Here is a 12,014-nt window from a genome sequence, read left to right as displayed (position 1 = left end):
CAGGAATGGTCATGACAAAACATTTTCCTGTCTCTTTTCCCCTTAACTAATAATTCTCTATCAAACTTGCCTCATATCATATCAGCTTGACTTTGAAAAATCATTGACTCTGTATTTCAGAAGTTTTAGGTTTATAGGTAAATATCAAAGACAGTTAGATGAACCAGTATTGATAGTCCACACTTCAGATTTCCTGCGTTTCTCCCAGTGTTCCCTTGCTGTTCCAGGATCACATCGAGGATGACACACCTCATGTAGTCGTCAGGTCTCCCGAGCCTCTTCTTGGCTGTGACAGTTTCTTAGACTTTCTTTGGTTTTGATGGTCTTGACAATTTTGAGGACTGCTGGTCAGCTGTATGGCAGACTGTCCCTGCTGGGATTTGTCTGATACCCTTCTCATAATTAGACCTGGTTTGGGGGGTTGGGAAGGAAACCACAGGCATCAAGTACAATAGTCATTATGAGGTATCAAGGGGACATACTATTAACTGATGCGAGTTGTGACCAGAGCTGTGAGGCAGTGGATCAGGGTTCTCTACTGCAGTGGCTCTTTCCCCCATTCCAGATGACAGACTCTGGAAGGAAGTCCCTTCCTTTAAGGCAGGGGAGCATCTACAGAAATTGTCTGGGATACTTCTTTGTAGGAAATGTGTGTCTCCTCCCTCAAATTCACCAGTAAGCTTTGGAATTCATCTGAGAAAGAATCACAATACTTCATGACAGGCTGGGTTGACAGGTGTTATCAGGCAAAAAGTAAATATGTAAAAGTTTGTTTTGATTAATTTATTATTAGTATTCTCAGAATCTCTACTGTATGCAGCCCCATTCATTATATTTTTTAGAAAAAATACTTGAGAAACTATCTAAGAACCCCAACAAGACTGTGCTGTAAAATAGTTACTAAAAGAATTTCGTTTCAGTTAAAATCCTAGGAGATGTGTTAGAAACAAAAGTATTTATTTGGGACAATTTTTAAATAATTTAAAGAAAATTATTAAGTTTTTTTAAACTACATTCCAGAATCTATGTGAATATGTTTTATTTGGGAAAATTATGTATTTTTGATTATAAAGAAGGTAAGCCTTGTTTTCCTTATAAGAATGCACTTTGTTAAGGAAAAAAATGTTTAATCCTTATTTCTTTTTTTAAACACAGAAGACTCCAGGTTCTAGTCAGTTTTTGCCTTTAAATGCTCATTACAAAATTCCAATTTACTGAGTGTATAATAGAAGTCCATAAATCAAAAGAGTTGTATTAAGTGAGAAGGAAAAAAGGTTACTTTAGTTGTTAATCTCCTTGGCAAATACTGCTTCATACTTTGTAAGGAGAATGTAAAGCAGCCTTTTAATATGCATTTTCGAGTAAAGTAGGTGTATTTTTTTCTTGTCTGAAGAACGAGATAACTATGGGTGTAGCACAGGGCATCTCTGGGATTTAGTCTTTACTTAGTAAACATTACGGCCTCAGAAGTCTGTTTTTTGTTTTTGTTTTGTTTTGTTTTGCTTTTTTTTTTCCTTGTCTTTCAGTCACCTCCAGAGACTGTCTATAATACTGTGTTGTTTTGAGGGTTTTTAGCCACTCAAGACATAACTTTTCTCAAGGTATTCTAAAGGGATTTGTGCCTTATTTTAACATGCAAAATTAACTTTTATTCCACATTAAAAACAAAAGCAGGGAAAAAAAGCGACATGTTATTCTTGATAAAAACCCAGAAGACTAGTTGCAAATATTGGTATTTGAAAGCGTTCAAGTAGTAAGTAGTCCAAGTCTGCTCTTAAACTTGACTCCAGTGTTATGGCAGAGATATGGGAAGGAAGTGACGTTACAGTGAATTCTGAACTAAGCAAATCAAAGTGTTTCCTTCTTTTCTACTGTGGCCATATTTTCTATGGTAACTAAACCAAATATTTGTAAGCTCCTTGCTGTTTGAAATTATTTTTCACAGAAGCAATACCTGTTCTAAACAAAATTGTGTAAACGAATGGCCTTTTGCTGTGGTATACAGTCTTTTTTATGGTCTCTAAATGGAGCCATGATTCTTCCTGAACCCCATGCTGGCTTTTCTTCTTTTGCCTTTTGGTATTGCATCCATGGTATCTCAGGATGAGAACAGAGGGACAGAGAAGCAGTGTGAATTTAGGGGCCACTGTTTTGTTTAGTGATCACGATGCTACTCGGTGTATTTTGAGGATTACCTACATTAGCAAACATTTGAATGGCACCAAATATAGCATGATTATTTTTCAATTAAAAATTAATAGCTCACTTATTTAGAAAATATTTATTTTTGCACCATCATATGCAAGGTACTGTAACTAAGTGGGTGACGAAATAAAATGATTGACACTGTCCCCACTCTGAAGGAGCCAGTTAAAGAAAATGAAATGGCAAATCTCTGTTATAATAATAATAATAATAATAATTATAACAACAACAACAACACATCTTGCTTAGAAGTTATTAGCCTAAGACTAACAAGAGACATATTTGTTATGGCTGTTTAAAACAAGTTCTATGCACAGACTTGTAGTACCATTTCTAATTTCATGAATTTTTAAAATTATGCTAAGTATCAAAATGCTGCTACATGACTCATTTCTAAAGGGCAGATTCAGAGACTGTTTGAGAAGCTGAGTGTCCTGGTGTATCTGACTCTCTGGCAGCCCAGGGCACTTAACAATGGAACTTGATGCTCCTTTGTTGTTCTTAGGGAGGCCACTACTCAGCGGAGGAATAACAGGGGGTGGGTACATGTTGATGGGAATCCGACTTTTACTATTTTCATCTTGATGATAGCATTCTCTAGAAACAGTCTCTTTCTTTCAAATTAAACTGTATATGACAGGTACAAGGATTCTAGTATCTTAAAAACAGGATCCAGGGATGCTAATGAACTACTTGTTTCTTAACTAAGATGAAGAAATAGACTTCTGTTCAAGAGGAAAAAACTGTGACTATTCTCACAAGAAGTAGATTTTCATTCTCTTCTAGAAAATTCAGATGTTCAGGAAAAGACTGATTATTTTCATGAATACATTTTCTAATGCAAATTCCATTTTGTTTGGCATAAAAGACCCTGAATCTGAGAAGACATTTGTAAGTCAGGATATAAACTTAGAGATCCAAAATGAATCCCCAAAGCGAATTTTCCCCAAAGCATTTCTTAATGTAAGAAATAGTTTTACAGACCCTGTATCAGTGCTCATCTAATTCCTATGTGAAGTCCAGAGATATTGTTAGCGTGATGCTCCTTAAAGCTGTTTTAAGAGGCAGAAAGGTGTTGAACAAACCTCTTACCATTTGTGAATTGGTTGAGAAATAGGGAATTGCGTGTGTTTAGACAGAATCATATTTTATTTTGAAAATAATAGGATTTTGTGCAATATTTTTTTTTGCCTAATTTAGTTCAAATAAGTACGCACATCTGCCTCTTACGGTAGATGCCTTAAGGTCATGTTTTTCAGTATTTGCATAAAATTGTATGTAGCAATGTTCTGTGTGATTTTAGAAAAATATATATGCTTTATATTATTGGCACGAGATATGGTTTTGTTTATTTAAAATAATTGTGGATATTGCATTATTGTATTATAACTAACTGCCTCAGCCACCATAAATATGCAATAAGAAAATCCTGTACCTTAGATTAGTATTGACAATACTGTTACTTTGAAAGAAGTGAGTATGGTCCAAAGTGCTGATTCTATTGAATCCTCGTGTATGTTCAACAAAGTCTCAGTTCTGGGTCACAGGTACCTAAACGGCATTTGTACGGTGATGACCACATGTGGAGATTGTAATATTCTTTGTGATGAATCTTTGCTAAGATTTATAAAGGGCATTGCCAATACTTTTGGACTGTCTGTAAATTAAGTTAATTTTTTGTATGCTGTACAGTTTGTTTAACCTTAGAGCTTCTCTAGATTTCTACTTTTATTATACTTGAATGAGGCAGAAAAGCACTGTGGAAAATCTATAGCTCCGGATGTGATACACGAACATACCAAAAGAATAAAACAAGCTACTGAACAACAATAGTAACAGAATTCTTTCTCTCCAGAAAGGGATTTTTGTTTTCCAAGCCACGTTTTGGTTAAATGAAGTAATGGAAGATAAACAAATCTTTTATCTTGAAATGTCACGAAGTCACAAATGATTACCTCTTTGATGTGATGACCCTGGAAGTCTGTTCATCTCTGTGTCATTTCAGGTCTCCTATAAGAGCTCCATGGAGATCTGCTAACAGATCCACCTTCTGGATGGCATGTTTTCAGGACAGGACAAAAACTAAACCATCGTGCATGCTGAATGCACACACGTCAGGCCACCCTCCTTCAGGTAGTAGAAGTCCCATAAGATTATTTTGGGAACTACTTAATAATAACATACCAAAATCTAGACTTCTTGAACCTGGTATGACTTAGTGCTTATAGCAGTGCCTAAAACAACCACAAATAGGAACCGCATGAGTCCTACAACTTAAAATGCATAAAGCCTTTTTACATAAAAGCCACAGGAGGGGCTCAAAATTGAACTTTTCCAAAGCTGATTTTTTTTTGCTTTAGATGAAGAACTGTTTAAAAGGACTGAAAATTGAGCTTTGTGCTCAACATGGTGACAGACACCTGTGAAAACCTCTCCAGCATTGAGGTTTGCTTCATTGTTCTTGCATCCTTGAGGCTCCGGTATAAATCATCTTCAAAGTTGACTGAGAAGATGTTGTGTACAAAAATATTGCTTTGGGAATTTTTTAAATATGCAAAAGTATTGGATGAACTCTACATTGCCATAAGATACCCAACAACGCAGTTATAAAATAAAATTGGTCCCAATCAAACTTTGCATGGTGCTGACTCTTCTTTATGGTATGCAAAAGTATTGGATGAACTCTACATTGCCATAAGATACCCAACAACGCAGTTATAAAATAAAATTGGTCCCAATCAAACTTTGCATGGTGCTGACTCTTCTGTATGGCTGGCCAGTTATCCCTGCAGTGTGCAAGTGAAGGACCCCATTACCTCCCCCTCCGAGCTGCATAACTGCTGCAGTGTCAACTCAAGCCTGTTTTTCTGACAAGCCTGCAGAAGAGTTTTCTTTATACTCAATGGATTTTACTAGGCTCTAAAATTAGGCTAGTTCAGGCTACAGTATCCCTAGTTATAACAGAGCAGGCCTACCCAAGTCAACTGTGTCTGTTGACTCACTTATAGGTTGAAGACAGAAATAACAGTCAAGTGTAAATAATCCATGCTCCAGGGTCCATACAGGGGAACTTCTCCAAGAGCCATGAGCTTCCACCTAGAGCAAAGGTGAAATTCCTATTGAAATAAGCACGACATTTCAGAGTACAGAATTTCTAAGGATAATATGCTGAATTTGACTGGTTTTCATAGGCAAAGCAAAGATGTGGCCATTAGAAAAGAAATATCCCAGTAAGCCTAGAGTTCATCTCTCTTTATTGATTTCAGTTGTTAGCACTTGGCCTGCCACCTTCACAGAGATTAGTCTTAGCCTGAATGTCTCTGTGCAAGGGAGATGGTCTTCACTTAGTTTTACAGAAGCAGAAACAACTCAGTTGTGTTGTCCTTGTGTATAAATGAAAGAAAATATCCTATTTAGAGTATTATGTGGTAAGTATGAGAATTTCCTTGCCTGGAAGTAACAGATTACAGGACTTGTAAAAAGGTGCACATACATGGAAAATATGGCATTAAAGCCATGAGATTAAGATAGTATATCATTGGGAACCAGCAGTTAGCATAATGGCTATGTCGCTGGACTCCCACGTAGTCGACCGCGGTTCACGTCCCGGACCCGGTGGCTTAAAACTCACGCCGGGCGCGTGTGCGTGCATGCCCAAGATCCCGAGAGGAGGATGGAGGAGAAGGGATTGCGGCGTGACCATCCCCACTGGGGGGTGATTTCTTGCTTTCTGTCTCTATGTCTCTCTCTGTCTGTCTGGTGAGCACACGCGCCCTACAGCAAAAATCTCCCCCCCCCAAAAAAAAAAAAGATAGTATATCACTAAAGGTTCCAGGTGAAGGAAAACCTTCCCAATTCTGCCATTGATCAGGTCTATCACTTCATTTCTCTGAAGCTTTATTTCTCTGTATTTAAACTAGAAGTGGCCCAGTCTTGGTGGTATAGGCAGTAGAGCACTGCTGAATGAGGCCGGGCCATGTGGGAAGTCCAGGTGCAGATCCCAAACCAACTGGGACAGGTTGGGTACAGTGGCACGTGTCTGTCATCTTGGACAATGGGCAGCTGGAGCAGAGTACTGCAATGGTGAGACTTGTCATAACAGTACCTATTTTGGGGCTGGCAGGTGGCATGGTGGTTAAGGGTGCTGGACTCTCCCAAGACCAACCATGGTTCAAGTCCTGGACCTGGTGGCTTGCTTTCTCAGTTTCTCTCTTACTATGTCCTTCTCTGGTCAAATTTAAATAAATAAGTAAATAAACTTAAGTAAAATCATTCTTTTTCCAAAAAACACCAATATCTATTGCTATCTCTGTACTGTACACCTGTGCTCATGCATGCCCGTGCTCATTCTCGAATTTAAAAATGTTCTCATAATGACTCAATATTTATTGAGACGCATCTATGTAGATAGCAGGCATCATATAATGTGAGGGATAGAAAATATAGTCATCAGATTTAGTCTGAGTACACAGTGGCTTGAAGTATGCAATCCCAATATAACTGTAAAATCTTAGATTTGATCTAAACCAGTGCTTCCAAACCCAGCCTTTTATTAGAATCAGCAGGAGAGTTACAAAACAAAGACATGCCTGGACCAAGCTTCTAGAATTTCTGAAGAAGATATTGTAAGAGATGAAGAAACTGGGGTACAAGAACAATCAATGATATCTTTTAATTCCCACAGTGATCAGTGACCATGCTGGGATTTGAACCTGACATTCTGACTTCAGCCTTCATACTATCAGGACTAAGTGCAGGACAGAATTCAAATGGAATATGATCCCCAGTCCCCAAACTGTCTTTTCTATCTCAACTTTTTCCTTTCAGTATTAGACAATTCCTATTTTCTTTGTGTTTGTTTGATAGAAGGTACATGTGTTCACTGGAGAGACAGAGGGAAAGTAACCCTTATGGGACATGGTCACATCACAATCCCTTCTCCCCCATTTATCTTCAAATCAGGGTTTTGTACACACGTGAACAGGACTCAGCATATTTTTCAAGCTGTGGGATCTGGGAGTCAAACCATATGGTTGGCTATGGGAATTTACTTGCCTTAACCACTAGACCACCAGCTGGCATGACAATTATTTTTTTTGACAAAATATGCTATGAGGCTTTTAATCTTGAGTATAAAATTTGACCCTTGGTGCACTGTCCAGTGATAGCATCCTGCTGTAGCTGGTGCTTCGAATGATGCCATCTAAAAATCGCCTGCAAATTACCCAGGTGGTATCCAGTACTTGGCTTTTCCCAAGAACCAGCTCTTAAGACAAACCATTCTTCTGCTTTGCTATTTTATAATTAAACCTTCTTTAAATGTGAAGAGTAGCTTATATTTTGTCATAACAGTATTTAAACACTTCTAATGTTTAATGTAAACATCTACATTAAATATAAATGTTTAATGTAAAACAATGTATTTACAATTTACAAATTACTCTTTGTAATTCCAGTTTCTAATTTGGGGACTCATGCAGGAATATTCCAAACATAAAATTCCTTTAGTGTTTCATTCAATTTCCCTCAAAAGCTAATACTTAAAACATATTTTAAAGTAAGAGCTGAGCTTTGTGAGATTTGATAAACATCCAAATTGGATACAACCCATTAGGCAAAAATCCCAATCTGTGAAACAGATGTTAGGGGAAAATGTTCTTCTTTATGTAAAAGGCTCCTATATAATGGATGTTATTATTGACGAACTGTTAGAAAAATCTTGAATTTCTAAGCAAATGGCAATTGATAGAGACTTGAAATTAATATTTCTTTAGAACCTTCTGCTAGACTAGCATAACCAATATGTCTCATGAACAACAATAATAGATAAGACATGAGTAATATGCATATTATCCACCTAATTTCTATGCATATACTACACACATAAAGCAAAAGATGTTTTAATTCTTTGTGTGGCTCAACAGAAATACTTGAGTCTATGTAACTTACAAGGATAGATGTCAGGCCAGCAGGTGCACGGTGGATAAGGTGCTGGACTCCTACATTGTCTAACATGGTTTGAGTTGTAGACTTGGCAGCTTGAAAATCATGCTGGGTACATGTGCACGCATGCCCAAAATCTTGCGAGGAGAATGAAGGAGAAGGGATTGTGGCATGGCCATGCCCTTAGGGGGTGATTTCTCACTTTCCCTCTCTCTTTCTCTGGAAAGCGTATGCACCCTATGGAACAAACCTAAAAAAAATTAAAAAGAAAAAAAAAGAGATGCACAAATCAAAGTTTCAATGAAACACTTGAGCATGGTTAAATAACTTGAACTTGCTGTGATTACCTAGAAAAGGAAGACAGGCAGGCTGTTACTCCTGGAACTCCACTCCCCAAAAAAGAATGAATGTGAGGAAGTAGTTTACCTACTTGTCTTAGAATAAGATCTGCATGTTCCAGATATGTTTCAATGAGGAAAAATCCCGCATTTTGAAAAACACCCTATAAAATAGGGGTTACCAGCCTTCGAAATCTGGGCATTTTTAAATCATCAGTACCAGCAGGGCAAGGGGATCCAGAGTTAAAGAAGACCGTAGACTACCAGTTCCCTGCCATTAACTCAACTCCAGTGATTCCGAACTCAGTGGAAGCTGAGACTGGCAAGATTTAGGGGAGCTGCCCAGAACCCCCATTAGCTCAGTTTCTCTCCTTGTTCATATGGAAGTGTTAGCAAGAAGATGACCAAGGAGCAGATTTTAAACTCAGAACAATCCATGCTGAAAAGCAAATGGGATTGAGAAAGAATACATTAGACCCTATTTCGAGTTCACAGGTCAGTCACAAAGGGTGATTCTGTTGAAATAAGAAGAGGCCTAACCCTGACCCAGAGAGATGGCTGCCGCCACTCAGGGACATCTGCACCAAGGTGGCGGTTTCTGGTCAGATTTGCACTGTCCACCCCGAGGCCACTACTTAGAGTCACAAGTGTGTAGGGACTGTGGCCCATCCTAGGGTAGCCATTGAGGCTCTCGTGTATGTGTCCTGAGATTGGGCCACCCCATGGAGCCTCTGGAGAATATTGCTTGAATTCTCCAGGGGAGCGGTGCCATGTGCATGGGAGGGTGGCATGCAGACACCTGACCACGGCAACTGGGGTGCCCCATCTCCCGATGACCCAGAGGCGGGAGTGTGCCCCTCTGTCAGTGCTGCCTGGTGACTCAGGGAGGCAGTTCTAGAGGTCTAGATCAGCCAAGAGAACAGCTGAACTGCGAGACCCTGCCTGCCTAGGAGCAGTTCTAGGAAGGAGAACACCCTCCCACCTTCTCCAGGAGTTGCTTAAAAGTCAGGTTGACAAGATGGAAGAGCCGATGAGAGCTGCTGTAGGCAGGACGCTGGGGCAGCCGGGGTGACTCACCATGGTTATGGTTTGGGTCATGGTTCGTACCCCAGTTTCATGCTTTGGACTTTGATGCTGGGAGGTGATGGGGTCTAATGGGTAGATTGGTTCATGGTGATGGCACGTGGTGGTAACAGTCTCGTGACTAGAACCAGTGAATTCTAGCTCTCACGAGAGGGGTGAATTCTCGAGAGCGGGTTGTTACAAGAGGCAGCTGTCTGACGCTTTCTCTCCACACACACCTGCTGTACTGTTTCCACTGGCCATGCTGTAGGCCTAGGCCTTTGGATTTTCCAGTTAGAAGAACTATGAGTTTGTAAACAAACCTCTGCCTTCGTTATAAAACTTCCCAGGCTCAGGTATTTCTCTTAGCCACACAAAAACGGTGCTGCACTTCGGGAAAAGAACCACCACCAATGGATGTAAACTCATCACAGAGAACTACGGAGTCTGTGATATTTAAAGGATTTCGCTCTTCTCTAAACTGCAATGAGTCACCCTTGAGGGAGAACAGAGTGGTGTCCTGTATCTTATCATCGTAAAGGGGGAATGTGGAGGTCGTTCATTGATGTTTCTCATGTAGATAAGAATAAAACAACTCCCATCAAGAACATTGGAGTTTCAGAAATGCTGGGGTGAACTTAGATTTCATGAGTCTTTCACTAATAAAAATAGGAGATGGTGGCTTGGAAGAAAGGGTTTCACTGGGAAGTTTGGTGGGAAACAGAAGTTACAGTACCCAGTTGGGTCAAGTGAAACACTAATGAAATGCCATTGGTCAGAAAGCTCACATTTATGCCAAGGATATCTCTTTCATTATTGTTTCAAATATTTAATAGTCATAAATGACCTGTTCCCTAATAGAGAGTTGTAAGAGAAAATGGGACTGGCTGGATTATCAATCTCCTCCATCTGAGGACAGAGACTTTACTACCTGCTCACCCTGACTGCCAACCTACGGCCCCTAAGAGAAATCCATAATCTTGAGGAGATAATAGACTGTCCCTAAGACCTGAGTCTTTTGCATTTAGCTTGTACCAGTGATGAAAAATACACAGCATCCTCAAAATCTGTTTTGACTTTGTCTATATAATTGGTTAAATAATAAGAAGTCTTTTTGTCTGGGCTCTTGTCTGCAGTGACGTCACGAACTTTGACTGAATTTGTCCTTAGCCATTATGGGTATCTGCCTTGAATTCTGAACTCTGAGTTGTTCTGCCATCTTGAAGTATTTTTTTTTTAACCTAGCTTTAGTTTTTATTTCTTTATCAAAGGACACAGAAATAAATATTCCATGAAAAGAGGCTCAATAATCCCTTTTAAAATAAACTGAGAATATTTATTAAACAGACTTTAAGATTAAATATACATGGCAAGGTATTTATTTTTATGACACTTCTGTGTCTTTCATAATAATTTCATCTCTAGAGCGACAGCTCTTGTTTTAAAATAATTATTTTACTTATTTTTATTATTTTCAAATTTGCTATAGGGCACATGTACTCACCAGAAAGCGAGAGCGAGAGCGAGAGCGAGCAATCCTCTAGGCCTGGGACCACAGCCAGCCATGTGGAAGCCCAGTGCCTTTACCACCATCCTACCTACTGGCCCCCTAGACTGATAGCTCTTGAGGGTGAAGGTTTAATCTACTGAAATGTTTTCAGAAGGTCAAAACAATATTCATGTAAATCACTGAAGTGCCACTAAATCTAAATAAATGTAATTGTATCACATGGGTGTGTTTGATTAGTTTCTTCAAGGGAGAGTGGTGGAATGAATTTCTATTTTATTTTAGATGATTTAAGATAGCCTCTCTGCATTCAAATGACAAAGCATTTTACTCTCTGATCATAAATAATTTTTTTCCTTATTCTTTTTTTGTCTATGATAAATCCTGTCATTCTACCAGTCTAATAAATGCTAAATAAGCTGGCATATTTGAAATCTAATCTCATCAGTCATTCTGGCCATCTGATTGCTTCAGATTAGTGAAGCATCACTTTAATTATTAAAGTGATTAACTTTTCTCCTCTTTAATTTAGGACACGTAAGCCCAACTACTGCAGATTCAATATTTAAATTAATTTAGTGTTTGTAAGCAAAGGTGTTACCATGAACTAAGTCCAGCTGCTTCTTCTCACAGTCAATGAAATGAGGGGCAGAGGCAGGAGAAGGGAGTTTATTCTGTAATAGGTTACAGGGAGAAAGTCAACAAGCATCAACCGCGTGGAAAAGCGCGACATGGTCTCGGTACTTATAGGTGCAAAATACGAGCATGTGCAAATCATTCTTCATTACCATCAGTGAGAGTCAATAGATATCCCCTGGGTAATTACCCTGATTCCTTCAAATGCCCACTGCTGTTTTCTCATCTGACCATTTCTCCAACAGACCTTCCATGACTCAGCAGTTGGTCAGCTGGTTCTCAGTAGAGGCCTTTCTTAATTTCAAAATGGCTGCCATCCTGCT

This window comes from Tupaia chinensis, unplaced genomic scaffold, assembly GCF_000334495.1.
Source record: "Tupaia chinensis unplaced genomic scaffold, TupChi_1.0 Scaffold000453_1, whole genome shotgun sequence".
Lineage (NCBI taxonomy): Eukaryota > Metazoa > Chordata > Mammalia > Scandentia > Tupaiidae > Tupaia > Tupaia belangeri.
The sequence above is the reverse complement of the archived record's forward strand: the minus strand, read 5'-3'. Positions refer to the sequence as shown.